We start from the raw sequence: 27,137 nt of genomic DNA on the forward strand, positions 1-27,137 counted from the left end.
TCAACACATTGAACTATTTTACTTCTCTTCGGGATTTACTAAGCAAGTACTTGTGTGGCCCTCAATGGTTCATTGATACAACTAGCCGTGGGTTCACATCTCAATGTGATTCGGACTAAACATGTCTTTATTCGAGCATACCCCAATTGCTCCATTCTTACTTATCAACTCCTTGATAGTAAGAACGTCAGAACTCAAGTCTGATAGTACCCAACCAATCACGTTAAGCGCCTAGCAGCATCGCTTACGTGATTCCCTAGGTATCACATGATAGTGCCTGCAAGAACCATTCAATTATGGTTAGCGTACAGTACGGTCCCTTCAACTCATATATCCCGACCGATTCGACAACTATTGGTCTATCGAGAGTTGTCAATGAATCGATACTATGTGTCATGTTGTGGTTGCATCGATGGTGTAATCTATGAAACCCCTTTCATAATTACCACCATACTCTGATCAGAGATTTCAACCCACACATACATGATAAACACATAGGATATCCATACCCGTAGGTAAGCGGTGAATCCCCGGCTACAATGCATCGACTCCTATATGTTTCGCCGTAACACCCAACCTTGCCACCTGATGACCCCATAAGAGTCGGTAAACAAGTCAAAGTGAAACGCTAGCATATAGAGTCTCAATGTTGTCCCGGGTCATAAGGACTAATGGTGTACAACCATAAACTAGGACTTTTCCACTCGATAAGTGAGAACCACTTGGAAAGTCCTTTATAGAGGGTTGTTCAGTGCACTCTACCAGGAGCACCTATCTGCATGCTCGGACATCACAATGTCCCCTACCAATGAAACATGGTACTCACATCGCAGATACTAGTCTCTAACTCGAGCGGCCTTTATCCTTCTTAGTGGCGGCTGAATCGACTAGGAACGGTTTAGAATATACAGTATTCCAAATATGAGTTTCATGATACTCATCATATGAGCATCTCATATTCTTTCTACTATTTGTATATTCAAGGACTTTATCTATGCAACAAGCATGGGTATAAAGATAAAGATGCGCCAAATTAATAAATTGAAATATTATTAAAATAAAGATCGTTTATACAAAGAGTTTCATTGTGAACAGTCGGCCAACACTTGGCTCGACGTGCACCTACTCTAACAATCTCCCACTTGCACTAGAGCCAACTACCTATATGCTTTAGACCCATTGATTCGCGATGCTTCTCGAACGATGGTCCTGGTAAAGGCTTAGTTAGTGGATCAGCAACATTATCTGCGGAGCCGACTTTGTCAATCACGACATCTCCTCTTTCCACGATCTCTCTGAGGATGTGGTACTTTCTCAATACGTGTTTGGACTTCTGATGAGACCTCGGCTCCTTCGCCTGAGCTATGGCTCCCGTGTTGTCGCACATCACCGGGATAGGAGCAACTCCATTTGGAATGACGCCCAACTCTTGGACGAAATTCCTAATCCAAACAGCCTCCTTTGCTGCAGCCGATGCAGCAATGTATTCTGCCTCAGTGGTGGAATCCGCAGTACTGTCTTGCTTGGAACTCTTCCAAGAGACAGCACCACCATTGAGCATGAATATGAATCCGGAGGTTGACTTCGAGTCATCAACATCGCTTTGGAAGCTAGAGTCGGTATAGCCTTCCAATTTTAGTTCTCCACCCCCATAGACCAAGAACAACTTATTGGTCCTTCTCAAATACTTGAGGATGTCTTTCACAGCTTTCCAGTGTGGAAGACCAGGGTTGGATTGATATCTACTCACTACACTTAGTGCAAATGCCACGTCAGGACGTGTAGATATCATCCCATACATGATACTACCAATAGCCGAAGCATACGGAATTCGTGTCATCGCCGCTATCTCTGCATCAGTCTTGGGAGACATAGACTTGGATAGGGACACGCCATGACACATTGGTAGATGTCCTCTCTTGGACTCATCCATCGAGAACCGCTTCACGATGGTATCAATGTATGTGGACTGGGTGAGACCAAGCAATCTTTTTGATCTATCTCTATAGATCTGTATTCCCAATACAAAAGATGCTTCACCCAAGTCCTGCATTGAGAACTTACTTGCTAACCATATCTTTGTTGATTGCAACATTCCTACATCATTCCCAATGAGTAGAATGTCATCAACATAAAGAACAAGGAATGTCACAGCACTCCCACTGACCTTCTTATACACACAGGGTTCCTCAGGATTCTTAGTAAAACCAAACTCTTTGATTGTACTATCGAATCTGAGGTTCCAGCTCCTAGATGCCTGCTTAAGACCATAAATAGATCTTTGAAGTTTGCATACCATATGCTCACTTCCGATAGATGTAAACCCTTCAGGTTGAGACATGTAAATCTCTTCCTTAATATCCCCATTAAGGAAGGCAGTCTTGACATCCATCTGCCATATCTCATAGTCATACCATGCAGCTATGGCTAGCAAAATCCTAATGGACTTGAACATCGCAACTGGAGAAAAGGTTTCCTCATAGTCAACACCTTGCCTTTGAGTATACCCTTTTGCTACCAGTCGCGCCTTGAAGGTCAATACCTTCCCATCCGCCCCAAGTTTCCTCTTGTAAATCCATTTACACCCTATGGGAACAATTCCCTCAGGTGGATCCACGAGATTCCACACTTGGTTCGAATGCATGGAATTCATCTCAGACTCCATTGCTTCAAGCCATTTGGATGAATCGGCATCAGATAACGCTTCCTTGAAGGTCCTTGGATCACATCCAAGATTAGGCTCATCATGGCCCTCTTCAAGAAGCAGACCATACCTCACAGGTGGTCTCGAGACTCTCTCGGTTCTTCTAGGAGCTTGTATCTCCTCACTTGGCTTCTCGGGTGTGGGTTCTACAACTGTGGGTGTCTCTCGAACCTCTTCGAGTTCTATCATCTCGCCTTTTCTATCCAATAGAAATTCCTTTTCCAAAAAGGTTGCGTTCCTAGAAACAAACACCTTTGTTTCTTGGGGATGATAGAAGTAATATCCAATTGAATTCTTTGGATATCCCACAAAGTAGCATAAAATGGATCGACTGTCCAATTTATCTCCCACTGTCTGCTTCACATAAGCAGGACACCCCCATATTCTTAGATAAGAATACTTGGGAGGCTTACCCATCCATATCTCATATGGAGTCTTGTCAACTGCCTTTGTATGGACATTGTTCAACAACAGTGCCGCTGTTTCAAGCGCATATCCCCAAAAGGATGGCGGCAACTCCGTGAACCCCATCATAGACCGAACCATGTCCATCAAAGTCCGGTTACGACGCTCCGAAACACCATTTAACTGTGGTGTAGCGGGCGGAGTCCACTGCGAGAGAATCCCATTCTCTCTAAGATACTCTTGGAACTCGGCACTCAAGTACTCACCACCTCGATCCGATCGAAGTGTCTTGATGCTTCGTCCCAATTGCTTCTCTACTTCACTTCTGAATTCTTTGAACCTTTCAAAGGCTTCAGACTTGTATTTCATCAAATACACATACCCATACCTCGAATGGTCATCGGTAAAGGTGATGAAGTAGGCATGTCCATGCTTAGTGGTGATGCTAAGCGGACCGCACACATCGGTATGGATCAAATCCAATAACCCTTTGGCTCGCTCCGCATGGCCCTTAAAGGGAATTTTGGTCATCTTTCCTTTCAGACAGGATTCACAAGTCGTGAGAGCGTTAATATCAGACATATCAAACATGCCAACTCCCACTAGCTTGTTCATCCTTCTTAGGGATATATGACCTAATCGAGCATGCCATAATTGTGCCGAATTAAGAGTATCTTGTTTGCGCTTATTTGTTGTTGTTATCGTTTGGACATTGTTAAGTGGAATATCTTTTAATTTTAAGGTGTAGAGATTGTTTTCAAGTTCACCGGTACCAACTAAACATTCATTCTTGTAAATATTGCAAACACCTTTGCCAAATAAACAAGAATATCCATCAATATCAAGCATAGGAATGGAAATAATGTTTTTAATCAAGTCTGGTACAAATAAAACATCTCTTAATACAAACTTAAAATCATTGTTCAAAATTAAACAAACATCTCCTATGGCCTTGGCAGCAACTCTTGCTCCATTGCCCATCCTTAAGAAGGTCTCACCCTCTCGGAGCCTTCTACTTCTTCCCATCACCTGCAAATCGTTACAGAGATGTGAGCCACAGCCGGTATCCAATACCCAAGAAGTAGAGTTAATCGAGATATTTACTTCAATAAAGAACATACCTTTGGCAGAACCCTTCTGCGCAAGATATTCCCTGCAATTACGCCTCCAATGTCCAGGCTTCTTGCAGTGGTGACAGATGTCAACAGTCTTTTCAGCCTTCACTGGCGCGGCTGCCACTACGGGACTCGAAGTCTGCCTCTTCAAGGGCTCGCTCTTCTTGGTACGCTGGAAAGAACGCTTCTTTCCCTTCCCAGGTGGACCGGTCTTCGTGCCAGATGAAGAGCCCACAAAAAGAACCTGCTTCTCCTTCTTGATCGTGGACTCAAAGGTCACAAGCATGTTCACCAACTCTTCAAGGCTGGGCTCAAGCTTGTTCATGTTGAAGTTCACGACAAAAGGATCGAAAGAGCTGGGCAGTGACAACAGCAACACATCCGTGGTCAACTCCGATGGCAAGATCAAATCCATGCCTACGAGCTTGTCCACGAGCCCAATCAACTTTAGGCCATGCTCATGGACCGAAGTCCCATCTCGCATGCGTAAAGTGATGAGCTCCTTCACTGTGGCATGCCTCAAAGGCCGAGTCTGCTCACCGAAGAGCTCCTTGAGGTGCATATGAATGTCAGCAGCATTCTTAGCATCCTCGAATCGCCTTTGCAGCTCATCGTTCATCGAAGCCTGCATATAACACTTCGCCTTCAAGTCATGGTCGCACCAATCCTTGTAGGTCTGCAATTCCTCAGGAGTGCAGCCTATAGGAGCCTCAGCAGGGGGCGCCTCAGTAAGTGTATATGCGATCTTCTCCGAGTTTAGGACAATCTTTAAATTTCTTAGCCAAGTGATATAGTTTGGTCCGGTTAGAATGTGTTTTTCGAGAATGACCGAAAACGGGTTGCGAATTGATGACATGTCAAAGATTGTACTGAAAAGTAAAACAGATAAATGTTAATGACTATTTTAAAATATTTAATAAGATATAAAGTTTGGACTTTTACTTTATAAATAATCGCTCCCACTGTTTTGACATTTTCACTACCCTCTAGTGAAAACGGGAAACACTTTCCTCAGAAGGTACGTAAGGTCCAATTAGCGAATTGTGATCCCGAATAATATCGGCCATCATAATTCCTAAAAGGTAGTTTCCAATTGCATCGCCATGCAACCCTCTACGTATACTTTTGTCTCACGTTTGATTAGGACCCAATAATATGACGTCGTTCATCTTTACGTGTCAAGCCTAACCCATCGATATTGAACCTTAATGGACGGTCGCCATGAGTTCCCTCAATAATATGAGCCGAAATCATGGGAGTTCCACGTAGTTCACATCACAATGTCAATGGATGTCACAGCTTTCCGGCACCCAAGGCTCCCCAATAATATGAGCCGAGCCCCGAGTACGGGTAGCGTTCATCATGCATCCATTGTCGATGGAAGACAAGGAAATTATAAACAAATTTATAATTCCCCTTTTCGGACTTGATATTAATTTTGAATCTTATTCAAAATGAGGGTTTTTAATTTTGAAAGGTCTCATCATTAATTTTATTTTAAAAGCTCGCCATGTTTGATCGTATGTTTGCCGGATTCATGCAACTTTGTTATTATAATAATAATAATGCACATACTCATTATTTATAACATATCATGCATATATTATAAATAGAAAACAGTATAAGGATGATCAATTGCCCCAAAACTAATGGCCCGTGTGAGCCAAACACGGGCCTAGGTCCAATCCTAGGGTAAATGCACGGGATGCAATGCAACTAAATTATTACATTAGCATCCAATATTACATGTCTTCGATCTTCATAATCACCAAGGCCACCATCTTCCAATCTTGATCTTCCACTATTCTAATATTTACATTTAAATATCCATGGCACATAGGGATACATCTCATGGGGGTGGGAACGGGCCATAAACCAAGCCCACTTTATAAATTGATAATTATTACAATCATACAACACAAATATCCTAGCATACACCTAGCAAATTGGGCTTGGGCTTTTGATCATCCTTCATGCATAATATCACATATCATACACCATCAATTAATTATCACTATAATTAATTGATCCAATATTATATATCTTGATCCAATCACTAACCGCCACAATTATAAATTAAATTAACAAAGTATACAAACTCCTTTGTCTACTTTCAAATTAATTTATTTATAATCGAATTTCTTGTAAATCACAATTTACTATAAATAATTAAAGTCCTACTTCAATTATTTATTTTATGAGAAAATATGTGCAACAATTGTAAATTTAAACTTTAAGGGCCCAAAACTCATTTTTCACAAAAATACTTAGGCCCATTTAAATTTCACAAAATATGTTGACCATCTAATGGCCCAACAACTCAAGGCCCATGACACTAAGATTATCCAAAACACTTTTGGAAACCCTAGCCGTCATCGCCGTCGCCGGAGCTCCGTCGCCGGATTCCGGCCACAACAAAAAAATTTTTTTTTTTTATTAAAAAACTGGAAGTTTCGGGCAGCCCCTTGGGCTGCCCCTCGGCTGCCCGAAATTTTCGGGCAGCCCCTTCGGGCAGCACTCGGGCAGCCCCGAAAACTTTATTTTTTTTTTTTGTAAAAATTTCGGCCTTGATGTTTATTGTTGCACAAAAATCTCAAACGGTTAGAAATCGATCTCAACATAATATTACGCAAATATTACACAAAAATCGTAACCTTAGCTCGGATACCACTTGAAAGCGGACCGGTTACGGAGGCCGGAAACGCAACGGAAGCGAAAAATATAATTTTTAGAGCAAAAATTTCGGCCCCCTTAAAAGTTTTGTGGAATATTTGCAAAATCAACAAAAACCATGCATAGGATGATTTAGGATTTTTACCTATCAACTTCAAGAAGTTGATGATGGCTCCAACTTAGTTGCTAGCAACTAAGCTCTTCTTGGCAAGATAAGTCTACAAGCTTCCTTCCTCCAAAATCAAGCCCACCACTTAGCAAGGTAAATCCCCTCAAGTTTTGCACTAGAAAAACTTGAGGATTTTTTCAAAGAGAATGATTTTTGCTCTCCAAAATGAAGAACAAAATGGAAGAAAATTGAGAGGAAAAATCCTTGAGAGATTTCGGCCAAGAGGTGTGTATGGGGAGGGAAGATTAGCCTTGGGTGTGTCAAAAAGTGATCCCATGCTTTTCAATATTTTATTCAAAAAGTAATCAAGGCTCTTCACCTCCCAAGCATGCAATCCCTACATGTCTCACTTATATATTATATGGTTTTTAACACATTAAAAACCATAGACTAAATTTTATTATCTCAAACACATTTGAGATTAATTAAATATTACTTGATTTTACTCAAGTCCCACTAGTTAAATAATTATTTAAATTGAGCTCTACAAGACTCAATATTATTTAATTAATTCAACACTTGAATTAATTTAATTATTTAGACTCTACTAGGTCTACTAGTGTTTAATTAATTCAACACTTGAATTAATTTAATTTAGTCCACAATAATGTTTATGAAAATCACAATTTTCAACTACATTATTTACTTGGCCAAATTTTAATCTTAGGAACACTTCCATTAATTAAAATTTATATTTCTCTCATAGAAGTCATACTTCTAATTTTTCTTTACGCTTATAAACACATTTATAAGCCGTTCAACACATTGAACTATTTTACTTCTCTTCGGGATTTACTAAGCAAGTACTTGTGTGGCCCTCAATGGTTCATTGATACAACTAGCCGTGGGTTCACATCTCAATGTGATTCGGACTAAACATGTCTTTATTCGAGCATACCCCAATTGCTCCATTCTTACTTATCAACTCCTTGATAGTAAGAACGTCAGAACTCAAGTCTGATAGTACCCAACCAATCACGTTAAGCGCCTAGCAGCATCGCTTACGTGATTCCCTAGGTATCACATGATAGTGCCTGCAAGAACCATTCAATTATGGTTAGCGTACAGTACGGTCCCTTCAACTCATATATCCCGACCGATTCGACAACTATTGGTCTATCGAGAGTTGTCAATGAATCGATACTATGTGTCATGTTGTGGTTGCATCGATGGTGTAATCTATGAAACCCCTTTCATAATTACCACCATACTCTGATCAGAGATTTCAACCCACACATACATGATAAACACATAGGATATCCATACCCGTAGGTAAGCGGTGAATCCCCGGCTACAATGCATCGACTCCTATATGTTTCGCCGTAACACCCAACCTTGCCACCTGATGACCCCATAAGAGTCGGTAAACAAGTCAAAGTGAAACGCTAGCATATAGAGTCTCAATGTTGTCCCGGGTCATAAGGACTAATGGTGTACAACCATAAACTAGGACTTTTCCACTCGATAAGTGAGAACCCCTTGGAAAGTCCTTTATAGAGGGTTGTTCAGTGCACTCTACCAGGAGCACCTATCTGCATGCTCGGACATCACAATGTCCCCTACCAATGAAACATGGTACTCACATCGCAGATACTAGTCTCTAACTCGAGCGGCCTTTATCCTTCTTAGTGGCGGCTGAATCGACTAGGAACGGTTTAGAATATACAGTATTCCAAATATGAGTTTCATGATACTCATCATATGAGCATCTCATATTCTTTCTACTATTTGTATATTCAAGGACTTTATCTATGCAACAAGCATGGGTATAAAGATAAAGATGCGCCAAATTAATAAATTGAAATATTATTAAAATAAAGATCGTTTATACAAAGAGTTTCATTGTGAACAGTCGGCCAACACTTGGCTCGACGTGCACCTACTCTAACAATCTCCCACTTGCACTAGAGCCAACTACCTATATGCTTTAGACCCATTGATTCGCGATGCTTCTCGAACGATGGTCCTGGTAAAGGCTTAGTTAGTGGATCAGCAACATTATCTGCGGAGCCGACTTTGTCAATCACGACATCTGCATAACTCTTCTGCCTCGACTGAGCAGTCTTCATCCTCTCTCTGATAACTGCAACAACATCGGCAGTCTGCTGGACCAACTCGGGACCCAACATCTTCCTCTCTCCAACCTCATCCCAAAACAAAGGAGATCTGCACTTCCTGCCATAAAGTGCCTCATACGGTGCCATGCCAATCGTCGCCTGGTAGCTATTGTTGTACGTGAACTCCACAAGTGGCAACTTAGAATCCCAACTACCAGAATAGTCAATAGTACAAGCTCTGAGCATATCCTCCAGAATCTGAATGACTCTCTCTGACTGACCGTCGCTCTGAGGATGATAAGCTGTACTGAAAGCTAATCGAGAACCCATAGCTCTATGCAAACTTTTCCAGAACTCTGAGGTAAATCTAGGGTCACGATCAGACACAATCGACACGGGCACACCATGAAGTCTAACAATCTCTGCAATGTAGTCCTCGGCATACTGAGACATCGAATACGTCGTCTTGACTGGGAGAAAATGAGCTGACTTGGTCAATCTATCAACAATGACCCAAATGGAATTGAAACCCTTCTGCGTCCTGGGTAAACCAGTCACGAAATCCATAGTGATATGCTCCCACTTCCACTGAGGAATCGGCAAAGATAGCAATGTCCCAGCAGGTCTCTGATGCTCAATCTTAACCTGCTGACAAGTAAGGCACTGAGAAATGAACAAAGCAATATCTCTCTTCATACCTGGCCACCAGTAAAGTCGACGAAGATCCTGATACATCTTCGTACTGCCTGGATGAATCGAATAAGGTGCGGTATGAGCCTCTGTCAAGACGTCTCTACGAATATCATCGCCAACAGGAACACAAATACGGCCTCTGAAAGTCACCAATCCATCACCATTCAGACTAAACTCTGAATTCCCTCTAGCCTCGGCTCTAGCTCTCAACTCTGCCAACTGAACATCAGTCGACTGCTCTCTACGGATCCTGTCCGTCAAAGTAGATCGAATAACCAACGCTGACAAACGAGCAATGGTCCCTGGAATCACCAGATCAATCTCCTCTCTCTGCAAATCCATCAACAATGGTCTCTGAATCAAAGAACTCAATGAAGCACTCGACTTGCGGCTCAAAGCATCAGCCACCACATTCGCCTTTCCTGGGTGATAGCTGATAGTCACATCATAATCCTTGACAAGCTCTAACCACCTCCTCTGTCGCATATTGAGCTCTTTCTGCGAGAACAGATACTTCAAACTCTTGTGGTCTGTGAAGATCTCACACTTTTCGCCATACAGATAATGTCTCCAAATCTTAAGGGCGAAAACCACAGCTGCAAGCTCCAAATCGTGCGTCGGATAATTCTTCTCATAATCCTTCAACTGGCGAGACGCATAGGCAATGACCTTACCTCGCTGCATCAACACTGCACCAAGGCCTCTCTTCGACGCATCGGTATAGACAACGAAATCCTCAGAACCACTAGGCAAAGAAAGAACAGGAGCTGTCGTCAATCTGTCCTTCAACTCCTGAAATGCACTCTGGCAATCGATAGTCCACTCGAACTTCACAGTCTTCCTCGTCAGATTGGACAATGGCAAGGCAATCTTGGAGAAACCTGAAATGAAACGACGATAGTAACCTGCCAAACCAAGGAAACTGCGAACCTCTGAAACAGTGGTAGGAATAGGCCAACTCTGAATCGCCTCTATCTTCAACGGATCAACAGCAATGCCATCTCTCGAAACAACATGGCCTAGAAAAGAAATCTGATCCAGCCAAAACTCACACTTCTTCAGCTTGGCAAACAACCTCTTCTCTCGCAACAACTGAAGAACAACTCTGAGATGCTCGGCATGAAGCTCTCTGGTCTTGGAATAGATCAGGATATCGTCGATGAAAACAATGACAAAGCTATCCAGATAAGGCTTGAACACACGGTTCATTAGGTCCATGAAGACTGAAGGGGCATTGGTCAAACCAAAAGACAAGACAAGAAACTCATAGTGACCGTACCTGGTCCGGAAAGCTGTCTTAGGGATATCAGACTCCCTAACCTTCAACTGATAGTAGCCAGACCGAAGATCAATCTTCGAGAACACAGTGGCACCATGGAGCTGATCAAACAAATCATCTATCCGAGGCAACGGATACTTGTTCTTGACAGTCACTTTGTTAAGCTCCCTGTAGTCGATACACAGCCGCAAGGAACCATCCTTCTTCTTGACAAACAGAACCGGAGCTCCCCAAGGCGAAGAACTCGGACGAATAAAGCCTTTGTCTAAAAGATCCTGCAACTGCGCCTTCAACTCCTTCATCTCGGTAGGGGCCATCCTGTACGGAGCCTTAGAAATAGGAACCGTACCTGGAGCTAAATCGATCACAAACTCAACATCCCTATCCGGCGGCAAACCCGGAACATCATCCTCAAACACATCAGCAAACTCCCTCACCACATCAATATCATCTACATTCAACTTAATCAATCTATCAACATCCACAATAGAAGCAAGAAACCCATCGCAACCTCTACACAACAATCTCTCAGCCTCAAGACAAGAAATAAAAGGAAGGACCAGCGAAGTACCTGCACTGGCGAGCGCTCCTCCCTGGCCATCATCTGCAAAAGTCACCTTCTTAGCAACACAATCGATAACTGCACGGTAAGTCGAAAGCCAATCCATGCCAAGAATAACGTCGAAAGCAACCATAGGGATAACAATCAAATCAGCGAAGACAACTCGCTCCTCAATACGAACAGGGCACGCAAAGACAATCGATGTCGGGCACAAGACATCCCCCGAAGGTAAAACAACATTAAGATTGTAATGCCCTGAGCAATGATTGACATGTACGAATTCATAGATATGTTGTGAAGATTGTACATAACCATAAGAAATAAGAAATGATATCTATTGAGATTAGATTGACCGATATCGAGAATGTTGGATTATTTATATTTCGGTGAGACCGGAAGGACCGAACCAGGATCGGATCGTCCGTTCGGCATTCGGAGCGTCCGAGCCAGGTGGCTGGACACATGGATGGCATGCAGAGTTCGGATCGACCGATCGTAGTTCGGATCATCCGAGACAGTTGGCTAGAGACGTGGAAGACATGCAGGATTCGGAACGTCCGAAGTGAGTTCGGAGCGTCCGAATTGTGTCAGATCGAGCGTCCGAAGTGGATCGGATCTTCCGATCATTGTCTATAAATAGAGGCGCGAGATTTCATTTGATTAGTAAGTGTTAAAGAAACATTTCCTAGAGAGTGTTAGACATTCTATTGCAGATTCATCTTCACGACTGTAACAGCAATTCTACGACGAAAGGTATAATACATGTTTTGTTTTGGGGAATCACGACTCAAATGAGATCACATTTGAGTTTCCCAACCAAAACCACATACGAGTTTTATTGTTTATATCTTGATATAGGTATTATTATTATAGATTTGTTTATAGATCTTGTATGCAAATCTCGCTATGCTTTGTTTACAGATCATGTTACATTGCATTAGATGTTTATTAGAACTTGTATTCAATTCTTATATGTTTGTATGTTGTAAATTAAATAAAGAACTTGTGCTTGTCTAGTTACATTTTGATTTAAATATAAAAGCGAAAAATTGACCCACATTTTAGAATAACAATCCATTTAATCCCAAGACAAAGATTTAGAGCCCGGGTCCCCACAAAGATGGAGGGGAAGAATAGAAGGAACTATACCCAAAGATCTCAAAAATAATTCAGACATAAAAGAATGAGTAGCACCAGTATCAATCAAAGTAGTAGCTACTCTGCCTGAAATCAAAATAGTACTAAGGATCAATGAAGAATCACGATTAATACCTTCCTTCGTCATCGAAAAGATACGACCCTGCACCTTCCCTTGGCTATCTCCCCTCGGGCAATTCCTGGCAACGTGGCCTGCCGCGCCACAACGAAAACAAGTATGAGTGCCCAATCTGCACTCTCCTCGATGATGCTTACCACACTTTGGACACTGCGGCTTCTCAGGATCAAATGGAACTGGAACTGGCGGAGGTCTAGGACTCGACTCCATCTTGCCCTTGCCCTTGAAACGATCCCTGCCCCTCTGATTAGAACCCTGGCCTCTCTGAGCAACAGCTTGGTGCCTCTCTTGCCTCTCCCTGGCGATGTCCTTCTCGTCTTGCTCGGCCAACAAAGCTTTGGACACAATCTCCTTGAAAGTAACAGCCTTGGACATGTTAATGTCCCGACGAATCTCAGCTCTAAGGCCTCGAATGAAATGAGCGCCTTTATCTTTGTCGTTCGAAGCAACATACGGAGCAAATAGGCAACCTTCCTCAAACTTCAGAATATACTGGCCAACATCCAAGCTCCCCTGTCGAAGCTCCAAGAACTCCGTAACCTTCCTCGCTCGAAGTGCATCGGGGAAATACTTGTCATAGAACAAGTCAGTGAACTCTGACCACTTCAGTGCCGCAACATCCACTCCAACTTTCGTAGCATTCCACCAGATACGTGCAGCTTTAACTAGCAAGAACACTGCACAGCTAATCCTGTCTTTGTCCTCATACTGGAGATGATCGAAGATAGCTTCAAGCGCCTTGACCCACTCGACAGCAACTAGAGGATCGGTGCTACCTGCGAATTCCGGTGGATCCATTCTCTTAAAAGCAGAAAAGACGACATCAGTGCCAACTGCCTGAGCAACCTGACCTCTCACTTGGCCTCGACCCTGTCCTGCCCCTTGCAATCGGAGCAACTGCTGAATCTGATCGCTATGCACCTTAGCCTGCTCCTTAAGCAACTTGCCGAACTCGTCAACAACTCTCGAGGAAGAACTATCCTCACCCTCTGCCGCCTTACGCTTAGGAGGCATACTCTACAATTGCTCACAAGACACAATCAATATATAACAATGAATAGATGCAAGAAAACATACCCGGACAGTTGAAAGTAGACGAAGTCATATGCATTGGTCCGAAGAACCGGGGCTCTGATACCACTAAATGTGACACCCTGACCCGTTACAATTAAAATACAGCGGAATTTAAAATTTTCTTTCAAATGGAAGGAGTTTCAAAATACATTTCATAAAATGTTTACAAAATAAACACATGATCATTCAAATGACATACAAAATACAAAATAATCATTCTTATGATCATGTCCCAAAATGATACAAAATATCCTTCCTTCCAATGGTGCATGCATATGACCCCCATCCACGATCACTGCCCCGGTCTGTCGCTCTTATCTGCATCACATGAATAAACTGAAATGAGAATAAATCTCAGCAAGTGGAACTCTTACATAGCAATGATATATAGTATACTCTGTAAAACATGGCTTTTGAATCATAAATACCATCGACTCTGAAACATGAATACTGTAGCAATAACTGTAGCAATAACTGTAGCAATAGCAATAGCAATAGATAGCAATACGATGGTATTCTCTTTTCTATGGTTGGATTGATATCAATAGTATCTGTAACTGTGGTTGCCAATATCCCATCGATATAAATCGATAACTGTGAGGGGATAAAAGCCTATGGTCGATGATCATCTAATTGCATGCAATGCCATGGCTATGATAAATCAATCCAATAAAACATTTGAATTCTCAATAGCATTTAAGGCCGTCGTTTCGCAATCTCATAATATTTCTTGTATTCCCTTTATAACAATGGTGAGACATACAATGCCTCCAATAGATAATCAATGAAATGAATACATAGCAATGGATCAATGGAAGGGAATAACACTTTGAAACCTTTAAAACACAATACATATAATATCATGTGAGCAAAAAGGATGAAATTCCACTTACTACCAATAGAACACCTCAAATAAGCTCTTGGTACACCACCTACAACAATAATCCATAAATAACACCAATATCAACTCTAGATCCACAAGTACAAGCCAAATAATCCATTAAACAACTCAAACATCAAATCCAAAATAACCCTTAACTCAAAACCTCGTTAGAATCGCACCAAAAACTTACCTAAGCTTCCTTATACCATGGAGAACGTTGATCTCAAGTCGGAAATCCAAACAAAGCCAAGAATCAAAGATAGGAAGCAAAAGAAATGGATGAAAACCCTTGGTATTTGAGAGAAAATCTCGAAAAGTAGATAGGATAAGGTATGGAATGAAGTCAACTCAATCAAAAAGGTACTAAATAACTCGCCCATACATACACCGCGGGTGCGCCAACACAAGCACCGCGGGTGCGCCATGCTCACGGCATTCCAAAATAAATCCCATGCACGATCACCGTGGGTGTGGTGCTACAATTACCGCGGGTGCGGTGCACACCGCGGGTGCGGTCCTTGCACTGCCGCGGGTGCGGTGGTGCCACGGCCTTCCAAATGCAAAATGATGAATAGTACACCGCGGGGGCACTCATCTAAGAGCGCGGGTGCACTCTACTCACGGCAATGAACAGTACAAACTCAACTAAAATCGATCCGAAACGCTGAAACGAACAATCAACACCAACTAATACCTCAAATAAATAATAACAATAATACTATAGCCCAAAACACAACTATAAACGACTAATCATAAACCCAATAACACAATAAAGCTTAAACCGTACCGTACACCGGGCTCAGCTATTACAATCTCCCCTCCTTAGAGGAATTTCGTCCGCGAAATTGACGTCACTGCACGAACAACTCAGGATACCTCTCTCTCATCTCAATCTCTGGTTCCCACGTAGCCTCCTCAATCAAATGGTTCCTCCAAAGGACTTTAACGATGCCGATCTCTTTGTTCCTCAGAACTCTAACTGTGCGATCCTAAATCTGAATCGGAATCTCATGGTAAGTCAGATTCGGCGTCAAGTCCAATGGCTCGTGGCGAAGAACATGGGAAGGATCTGCAATATACTTCCTGAGCATCGATACATGAAACACATTATGGACTCTGTCAAGATCGGGCGGTAGGGCTAATCTGTAGGCTCTGTCACCAACTCTGTCCAATATCTCGAATGGACCAATGAATCTAGGACTCAACTTGCCCTTCTTGCCAAATCTCATCACACCCTTGAGAGGTGCTATCTTCAAAAAAACATGATCGCCAACCTCGAACTGCAAAGGTCTGCGACGAACATCTGCATAACTCTTCTGCCTCGACTGAGCAGTCTTCATCCTCTCTCTGATAACTGCAACAACATCGGCAGTCTGCTGGACCAACTCGGGACCCAACATCTTCCTCTCTCCAACCTCATCCCAAAACAAAGGAGATCTGCACTTCCTGCCATAAAGTGCCTCATACGGTGCCATGCCAATCGTCGCCTGGTAGCTATTGTTGTACGTGAACTCCACAAGTGGCAACTTAGAATCCCAACTACCAGAATAGTCAATAGTACAAGCTCTGAGCATATCCTCCAGAATCTGAATGACTCTCTCTGACTGACCGTCGCTCTGAGGATGATAAGCTGTACTGAAAGCTAATCGAGAACCCATAGCTCTATGCAAACTTTTCCAGAACTCTGAGGTAAATCTAGGGTCACGATCAGACACAATCGACACGGGCACACCATGAAGTCTAACAATCTCTGCAATGTAGTCCTCGGCATACTGAGACATCGAATACGTCGTCTTGACTGGGAGAAAATGAGCTGACTTGGTCAATCTATCAACAATGACCCAAATGGAATTGAAACCCTTCTGCGTCCTGGGTAAACCAGTCACGAAATCCATAGTGATATGCTCCCACTTCCACTGAGGAATCGGCAAAGATAGCAATGTCCCAGCAGGTCTCTGATGCTCAATCTTAACCTGCTGACAAGTAAGGCACTGAGAAATGAACAAAGCAATATCTCTCTTCATACCTGGCCACCAGTAAAGTCGACGAAGATCCTGATACATCTTCGTACTGCCTGGATGAATCGAATAAGGTGCGGTATGAGCCTCTGTCAAGACGTCTCTACGAATATCATCGCCAACAGGAACACAAATACGGCCTCTGAAAGTCACCAATCCATCACCATTCAGACTAAACTCTGAATTCCCTCTAGCCTCGGCTCTAGCTCTCAACTCTGCCAACTGAACATCAGTCGACTGCTCTCTACGGATCCTGTCCGTCAAAGTAGATCGAATAACCAACGCTGACAAACGAGCAATGGTCCCTGGAATCACCAGATCAATCTCCTCTCTCTGCAAATCCATCAACAATGGTCTCTGAATCAAAGAACTCAATGAAGCACTCGACTTGCGGCTCAAAGCATCAGCCACCACATTCGCCTTTCCTGGGTGATAGCTGATAGTCACATCATAATCCTTGACAAGCTCTAACCACCTCCTCTGTCGCATATTGAGCTCTTTCTGCGAGAACAGATACTTCAAACTCTTGTGGTCTGTGAAGATCTCACACTTTTCGCCATACAGATAATGTCTCCAAATCTTAAGGGCGAAAACCACAGCTGCGAGCTCCAAATCGTGCGTCGGATAATTCTTCTCATAATCCTTCAACTGGCGAGATGCATAGGCAATGACCTTACCTCGCTGCATCAACACTGCACCAAGGCCTCTCTTCGACGCATCGGTATAGACAACGAAATCCTCAGAACCACTAGGCAAAGAAAGAACAGGAGCTGTCGTCAATCTGTCCTTCAACTCCTGAAATGCACTCTGGCAATCGATAGTCCACTCGAACTTCACAGTCTTCCTCGTCAGATTGGACAATGGCAAGGCAATCTTGGAGAAACCTGAAATGAAACGACGATAGTAACCTGCCAAACCAAGGAAACTGCGAACCTCTGAAACAGTGGTAGGAATAGGCCAACTCTGAATCGCCTCTATCTTCAACGGATCAACAGCAATGCCATCTCTCGAAACAACATGGCCTAGAAAAGAAATCTGATCCAGCCAAAACTCACACTTCTTCAGCTTGGCAAACAACCTCTTCTCTCGCAACAACTGAAGAACAACTCTGAGATGCTCGGCATGAAGCTCTCTGGTCTTGGAATAGATCAGGATATCGTCGATGAAAACAATGACAAAGCTATCCAGATAAGGCTTGAACACACGGTTCATTAGGTCCATGAAGACTGAAGGGGCATTGGTCAAACCAAAAGACAAGACAAGAAACTCATAGTGACCGTACCTGGTCCGGAAAGCTGTCTTAGGGATATCAGACTCCCTAACCTTCAACTGATAGTAGCCAGACCGAAGATCAATCTTCGAGAACACAGTGGCACCATGGAGCTGATCAAACAAATCATCTATCCGAGGCAACGGATACTTGTTCTTGACAGTCACTTTGTTAAGCTCCCTGTAGTCGATACACAGCCGCAAGGAACCATCCTTCTTCTTGACAAACAGAACCGGAGCTCCCCAAGGCGAAGAACTCGGACGAATAAAGCCTTTGTCTAAAAGATCCTGCAACTGCGCCTTCAACTCCTTCATCTCGGTAGGGGCCATCCTGTACGGAGCCTTAGAAATAGGAACCGTACCTGGAGCTAAATCGATCACAAACTCAACATCCCTATCCGGCGGCAAACCCGGAACATCATCCTCAAACACATCAGCAAACTCCCTCACCACATCAATATCATCTACATTCAACTTAATCAATCTATCAACATCCACAATAGAAGCAAGAAACCCATCGCAACCTCTACACAACAATCTCTCAGCCTCAAGACAAGAAATAAAAGGAAGGACCAGCGAAGTACCTGCACTGGCGAGCGCTCCTCCCTGGCCATCATCTGCAAAAGTCACCTTCTTAGCAACACAATCGATAACTGCACGGTAAGTCGAAAGCCAATCCATGCCAAGAATAACGTCGAAAGCAACCATAGGGATAACAATCAAATCAGCGAAGACAACTCGCTCCTCAATACGAACAGGGCACGCAAAGACAATCGATGTCGGGCACAAGACATCCCCCGAAGGTAAAACAACATTAAGATTGTAATGCCCTGAGCAATGATTGACATGTACGAATTCATAGATATGTTGTGAAGATTGTACATAACCATAAGAAATAAGAAATGATATCTATTGAGATTAGATTGACCGATATCGAGAATGTTGGATTATTTATATTTCGGTGAGACCGGAAGGACCGAACCAGGATCGGATCGTCCGTTCGGCGTTCGGAGCGTCCGAGCCAGGTGGCTGGACACATGGATGGCATGCAGAGTTCGGATCGACCGATCGTAGTTCGGATCATCCGAGACAGTTGGCTAGAGACGTGGAAGACATGCAGGATTCGGAACGTCCGAAGTGAGTTCGGAGCGTCCGAATTGTGTCAGATCGAGCGTCCGAAGTGGATCGGATCTTCCGATCATTGTCTATAAATAGAGGCGCGAGATTTCATTTGATTAGTAAGTGTTAAAGAAACATTTCCTAGAGAGTGTTAGACATTCTATTGCAGATTCATCTTCACGACTGTAACAGCAATTCTACGACGAAAGGTATAATACATGTTTTGTTTTGGGGAATCACGACTCAAATGAGATCACATTTGAGTTTCCCAACCAAAACCACATACGAGTTTTATTGTTTATATCTTGATATAGGTATTATTATTATAGATTTGTTTATAGATCTTGTATGCAAATCTCGCTATGCTTTGTTTACAGATCATGTTACATTGCATTAGATGTTTATTAGAACTTGTATTCAATTCTTATATGTTTGTATGTTGTAAATTAAATAAAGAACTTGTGCTTGTCTAGTTACATTTTGATTTAAATATAAAAGCGAAAAATTGACCCACATTTTAGAATAACAATCCATTTAATCCCAAGACAAAGATTTAGAGCCCGGGTCCCCACAAAGATGGAGGGGAAGAATAGAAGGAACTATACCCAAAGATCTCAAAAATAATTCAGACATAAAAGAATGAGTAGCACCAGTATCAATCAAAGTAGTAGCTACTCTGCCTGAAATCAAAATAGTACTAAGGATCAATGAAGAATCACGATTAATACCTTCCTTCGTCATCGAAAAGATACGACCCTGCACCTTCCCTTGGCTATCTCCCCTCGGGCAATTCCTGGCAACGTGGCCTGCCGCGCCACAACGAAAACAAGTATGAGTGCCCAATCTGCACTCTCCTCGATGATGCTTACCACACTTTGGACACTGCGGCTTCTCAGGATCAAATGGAGCAACTGGAACTGGCGGAGGTCTAGGACTCGACTCCATCTTGCCCTTGCCCTTGAAACGATCCCTGCCCCTCTGATTAGAACCCTGGCCTCTCTGAGCAACAGCTTGGTGCCTCTCTTGCCTCTCCCTGGCGATGTCCTTCTCGTCTTGCTCGGCCAACAAAGCTTTGGACACAATCTCCTTGAAAGTAACAGCCTTGGACATGTTAATGTCCCGACGAATCTCAGCTCTAAGGCCTCGAATGAAATGAGCGCCTTTATCTTTGTCGTTCGAAGCAACATACGGAGCAAATAGGCAACCCTCCTCGAACTTCAGAATATACTGGCCAACATCCAAGCTCCCCTGTCGAAGCTCCAAGAACTCCGTAACCTTCCTCGCTCGAAGTGCATCGGGGAAATACTTGTCATAGAACAAGTCAGTGAACTCTGACCACTTCAGTGCCGCAACATCCACTCCAACTTTCGTAGCATTCCACCAGATACGTGCAGCTTTAACTAGCAAGAACACTGCACAGCTAATCCTGTCTTTGTCCTCATACTGGAGATGATCGAAGATAGCTTCAAGCGCCTTGACCCACTCGACAGCAACTAGAGGATCGGTGCTACCTGCGAATTCCGGTGGATCCATTCTCTTAAAAGCAGAAAAGACGACATCAGTGCCAACTGCCTGAGCAACCTGACCTCTCACTTGGCCTCGACCCTGTCCTGCCCCTTGCAATCGGAGCAACTGCTGAATCTGATCGCTATGCACCTTAGCCTGCTCCTTAAGCAACTTGCCGAACTCGTCAACAACTCTCGAGGAAGAACTATCCTCACCCTCTGCCGCCTTACGCTTAGGAGGCATACTCTACAATTGCTCACAAGACACAATCAATATATAACAATGAATAGATGCAAGAAAACATACCCGGACAGTTGAAAGTAGACGAAGTCATATGCATTGGTCCGAAGAACCGGTGCTCTGATACCACTAAATGTGACACCCTGACCCGTTACAATTAAAATACAGCGGAATTTAAAATTTTCTTTCAAATGGAAGGAGTTTCAAAATACATTTCATAAAATGTTTACAAAATAAACACATGATCATTCAAATGACATACAAAATACAAAATAATCATTCTTATGATCATGTCCCAAAATGATACAAAATATCCTTCCTTCCAACGGTGCATGCATATGACCCCCATCCACGATCACTGCCCCGGTCTGTCGCTCTTATCTGCATCACATGAATAAACTGAAATGAGAATAAATCTCAGCAAGTGGAACTCTACATAGCAATGATATATAGTATACTCTGTAAAACATGGCTTTTAAATCATAAATACCATCGACTCTGAAACATGAATACTGTAGCAATAACTGTAGCAATAACTGTAGCAATAGCATAGCAATAGATAGCAATACGATGGTATTCTCTTTTCTATGGTTGGATTGATATCAATAGTATCTGTAACTGTGGTTGCCAATATCCCATCGATATAAATCGATAACTGTGAGGGGATAAAAGCCTATGGTCGATGATCATCTAATTGCATGCAATGCCATGGCTATGATAAATCAATCCAATAAAACATTTGAATTCTCAATAGCATTTAAGGCCGTCGTTTCGCAATCTCATAATATATCTTGTATTCCCTTTATAACAATGGTGAGACATACAATGCCTCCAATGAACATAGCAATGGAATCAATATATAACAATGAATCAATTGAAGGGAATAACACTTTGAAACCTTTAAAACACAATACATATAATATCATGTGAGCAAAAAGGATGAAATTCCACTTACTACCAATAGAACACCTCCAACTACACTCTTGGTACACCACCTACAACAATAATCCATAAATAACACCAATGTCAACTCTATATCCACAAGTACAAGCCAAATAATCCATTAAACAACTCAAACATCAAATCCAAAATAACCCTTAACTCAAAACCTCGCTAGAATCGCACCAAAAACTTACCTAAGCTTCCTTATACCACGGAGAACGATGATCTCAAGTCGGAAATCCAAATAACTCCAAGAATCAAAGATAGAAAGCTAAAGAAATGGATGAAAACCCTTGCCAATGGAGAGAAAATCGGTAAAGAAGAGAAGGAATAGGATAAGGTATGGCCAACAACTCCCAAAAAGTGACTAAATAACTCGCCCATACTTACACCGCGGGTGCGCCAACACAAGCACCGCGGGTGCGCCATGCTCACGGCATTCCAAAATAAATCCCATGCACGATCACCGCGGGTGCGGTGCTACAATTACCGCGGGTGTGCGGTCCTTGCACTGCCGCGGGTGCGGTGGTGCCACGGCCTTCCAAATGCAAAATGATGAATAGTACACCGCGGGGGCACTCATCTAAGAGCGCGGGTGCACTCTACTCACGGCAATGAACAGTACAAACTCAACTAAAATCGATCCGAAACGCTGAAACGAACAATCAACACCAACTAATACCTCAAATAAATAATAACCAATAATACTATAGCCCAAAACACAACTATAAACAACTAATCATAAACCCAATAACACAATAAAGCTTAAACCGTACCGTACACCGGGCTCAGCTATTACAATCTCCCCTCCTTAGAGGAATTTCGTCCGCGAAATTGACGTCACTGCACGAACAACTCAGGATACCTCTCTCTCATCTCAATCTCTGGTTCCCACGTAGCCTCCTCGATCAAATGGTTCCTCCAAAGGACTTTAACGATGCCGATCTCTTTGTTCCTCAGAACTCTAACTGTGCGATCCAAAATCTGAATCGGAATCTCATGGTAAGTCAGATTCGGCGTCAAGTCCAATGGCTCGTGGCGAAGAACATGGGAAGGATCTGCAATATACTTCCTGAGCATCGATACATGAAACACATTATGGACTCTGTCAAGATCGGGCGGTAGGGCTAATCTGTAGGCTCTGTCACCAACTCTGTCCAATATCTCGAATGGACCAATGAATCTAGGACTCAACTTGCCCTTCTTGCCAAATCTCATCACACCCTTGAGAGGTGCTATCTTCAGAAAAACATGATCGCCAACCTCGAACTGCAAAGGTCTGCGACGAACATCTGCATAACTCTTCTGCCTCGACTGAGCAGTCTTCATCCTCTCTCTGATAACTGCAACAACATCGGCAGTCTGCTGGACCAACTCGGGACCCAACATCTTCCTCTCTCCAACCTCATCCCAAAACAAAGGAGATCTGCACTTCCTGCCATAAAGTGCCTCATACGGTGCCATGCCAATCGTCGCCTGGTAGCTATTGTTGTACGTGAACTCCACAAGTGGCAACTTAGAATCCCAACTACCAGAATAGTCAATAGTACAAGCTCTGAGCATATCCTCCAGAATCTGAATGACTCTCTCTGACTGACCGTCGCTCTGAGGATGATAAGCTGTACTGAAAGCTAATCGAGAACCCATAGCTCTATGAAAACTTTTCCAGAACTCTGAGGTAAATCTAGGGTCACGATCAGACACAATCGACACGGGCACACCATGAAGTCTAACAATCTCTGCAATGTAGTCCTCGGCATACTGAGACATCGAATACGTCGTCTTGACTGGGAGAAAATGAGCTGACTTGGTCAATCTATCAACAATGACCCAAATGGAATTGAAACCCTTCTGCGTCCTGGGTAAACCAGTCACGAAATCCATAGTGATATGCTCCCACTTCCACTGAGGAATCGGCAAAGATAGCAATGTCCCAGCAGGTCTCTGATGCTCAATCTTAACCTGCTGACAAGTAAGGCACTGAGAAATGAACAAAGCAATATCTCTCTTCATACCTGGCCACCAGTAAAGTCGACGAAGATCCTGATACATCTTCGTACTGCCTGGATGAATCGAATAAGGTGCGGTATGAGCCTCTGTCAAGACGTCTCTACGAATATCATCGCCAACAGGAACACAAATACGGCCTCTGAAAGTCACCAATCCATCACCATTCAGACTAAACTCTGAATTCCCTCTAGCCTCGGCTCTAGCTCTCAACTCTGCCAACTGAACATCAGTCGACTGCTCTCTACGGATCCTGTCCGTCAAAGTAGATCGAATAACCAACGCTGACAAACGAGCAATGGTCCCTGGAATCACCAGATCAATCTCCTCTCTCTGCAAATCCATCAACAATGGTCTCTGAATCAAAGAACTCAATGAAGCACTCGACTTGCGGCTCAAAGCATCAGCCACCACATTCGCCTTTCCTGGGTGATAGCTGATAGTCACATCATAATCCTTGACCAGCTCTAACCACCTCCTCTGTCGCATATTGAGCTCTTTCTGCGAGAACAGATACTTCAAACTCTTGTGGTCTGTGAAGATCTCACACTTTTCGCCATACAGATAATGTCTCCAAATCTTAAGGGCGAAAACCACAGCTGCGAGCTCCAAATCGTGCGTCGGATAATTCTTCTCATAATCCTTCAACTGGCGAGACGCATAGGCAATGACCTTACCTCGCTGCATCAACACTGCACCAAGGCCTCTCTTCGACGCATCGGTATAGACAACGAAATCCTCAGAACCACTAGGCAAAGAAAGAACAGGAGCTGTCGTCAATCTGTCCTTCAACTCCTGAAATGCACTCTGGCAATCGATAGTCCACTCGAACTTCACAGTCTTCCTCGTCAGATTGGACAATGGCAAGGCAATCTTGGAGAAACCTGAAATGAAACGACGATAGTAACCTGCCAAACCAAGGAAACTGCGAACCTCTGAAACAGTGGTAGGAATAGGCCAACTCTGAATCGCCTCTATCTTCAACGGATCAACAGCAATGCCATCTCTCGAAACAACATGGCCTAGAAAAGAAATCTGATCCAGCCAAAACTCACACTTCTTCAGCTTGGCAAACAACCTCTTCTCTCGCAACAACTGAAGAACAACTCTGAGATGCTCGGCATGAAGCTCTCTGGTCTTGGAATAGATCAAGATATCGTCGATGAAAACAATGACAAAGCTATCCAGATAAGGCTTGAACACACGGTTCATTAGGTCCATGAAGACTGAAGGGGCATTGGTCAAACCAAAAGACATGACAAGAAACTCATAGTGACCGTACCTGGTCCGGAAAGCTGTCTTAGGGATATCAGACTCCCTAACCTTCAACTGATAGTAGCCAGACCGAAGATCAATCTTCGAGAACACAGTGGCACCATGGAGCTGATCAAACAAATCATCTATCCGAGGCAACGGATACTTGTTCTTGACAGTCACTTTGTTAAGCTCCCTGTAGTCGATACACAGCCGCAAGGAACCATCCTTCTTCTTGACAAACAGAACCGGAGCTCCCCAAGGCGAAGAACTCGGACGAATAAAGCCTTTGTCTAAAAGATCCTGCAACTGCGCCTTCAACTCCTTCATCTCGGTAGGGGCCATCCTGTACGGAGCCTTAGAAATAGGAACCGTACCTGGAGCTAAATCGATCACAAACTCAACATCCCTATCCGGCGGCAAACCCGGAACATCATCCTCAAACACATCAGCAAACTCCCTCACCACATCAATATCATCTACATTCAACTTAATCAATCTATCAACATCCACAATAGAAGCAAGAAACCCATCGCAACCTCTACACAACAATCTCTCAGCCTCAAGACAAGAAATAAAAGGAAGGACCAGCGAAGTACCTGCACTGGCGAGCGCTCCTCCCTGGCCATCATCTGCAAAAGTCACCTTCTTAGCAACACAATCGATAACTGCACGGTAAGTCGAAAGCCAATCCATGCCAAGAATAACGTCGAAAGCAACCATAGGGATAACAATCAAATCAGCGAAGACAACTCGCTCCTCAATACGAACAGGGCACGCAAAGACAATCGATGTCGGGCACAAGACATCCCCCGAAGGTAAAACAACATTAAGATTGTAATGCCCTGAGCAATGATTGACATGTACGAATTCATAGATATGTTGTGAAGATTGTACATAACCATAAGAAATAAGAAATGATATCTATTGAGATTAGATTGACCGATATCGAGAATGTTGGATTATTTATATTTCGGTGAGACCGGAAGGACCGAACCAGGATCGGATCGTCCGTTCGGCGTTCGGAGCGTCCGAGCCAGGTGGCTGGACACATGGATGGCATGCAGAGTTCGGATCGACCGATCGTAGTTCGGATCATCCGAGACAGTTGGCTAGAGACGTGGAAGACATGCAGGATTCGGAACGTCCGAAGTGAGTTCGGAGCGTCCGAATTGTGTCAGATCGAGCGTCCGAAGTGGATCGGATCTTCCGATCATTGTCTATAAATAGAGGCGCGAGATTTCATTTGATTAGTAAGTGTTAAAGAAACATTTCCTAGAGAGTGTTAGACATTCTATTGCAGATTCATCTTCACGACTGTAACAGCAATTCTACGACGAAAGGTATAATACATGTTTTGTTTTGGGGAATCACGACTCAAATGAGATCACATTTGAGTTTCCCAACCAAAACCACATACGAGTTTTATTGTTTATATCTTGATATAGGTATTATTATTATAGATTTGTTTATAGATCTTGTATGCAAATCTCGCTATGCTTTGTTTACAGATCATGTTACATTGCATTAGATGTTTATTAGAACTTGTATTCAATTCTTATATGTTTGTATGTTGTAAATTAAATAAAGAACTTGTGCTTGTCTAGTTACATTTTGATTTAAATATAAAAGCGAAAAATTGACCCACATTTTAGAATAACAATCCATTTAATCCCAAGACAAAGATTTAGAGCCCGGGTCCCCACAAAGATGGAGGGGAAGAATAGAAGGAACTATACCCAAAGATCTCAAAAATAATTCAGACATAAAAGAATGAGTAGCACCAGTATCAATCAAAGTAGTAGCTACTCTGCCTGAAATCAAAATAGTACTAAGGATCAATGAAGAATCACGATTAATACCTTCCTTCGTCATCGAAAAGATACGACCCT

Source organism: Primulina eburnea, unplaced genomic scaffold (assembly GCF_022965805.1).
Source record: "Primulina eburnea isolate SZY01 unplaced genomic scaffold, ASM2296580v1 ctg675, whole genome shotgun sequence".
In the NCBI taxonomy this organism is placed as follows: domain Eukaryota; kingdom Viridiplantae; phylum Streptophyta; class Magnoliopsida; order Lamiales; family Gesneriaceae; genus Primulina; species Primulina eburnea.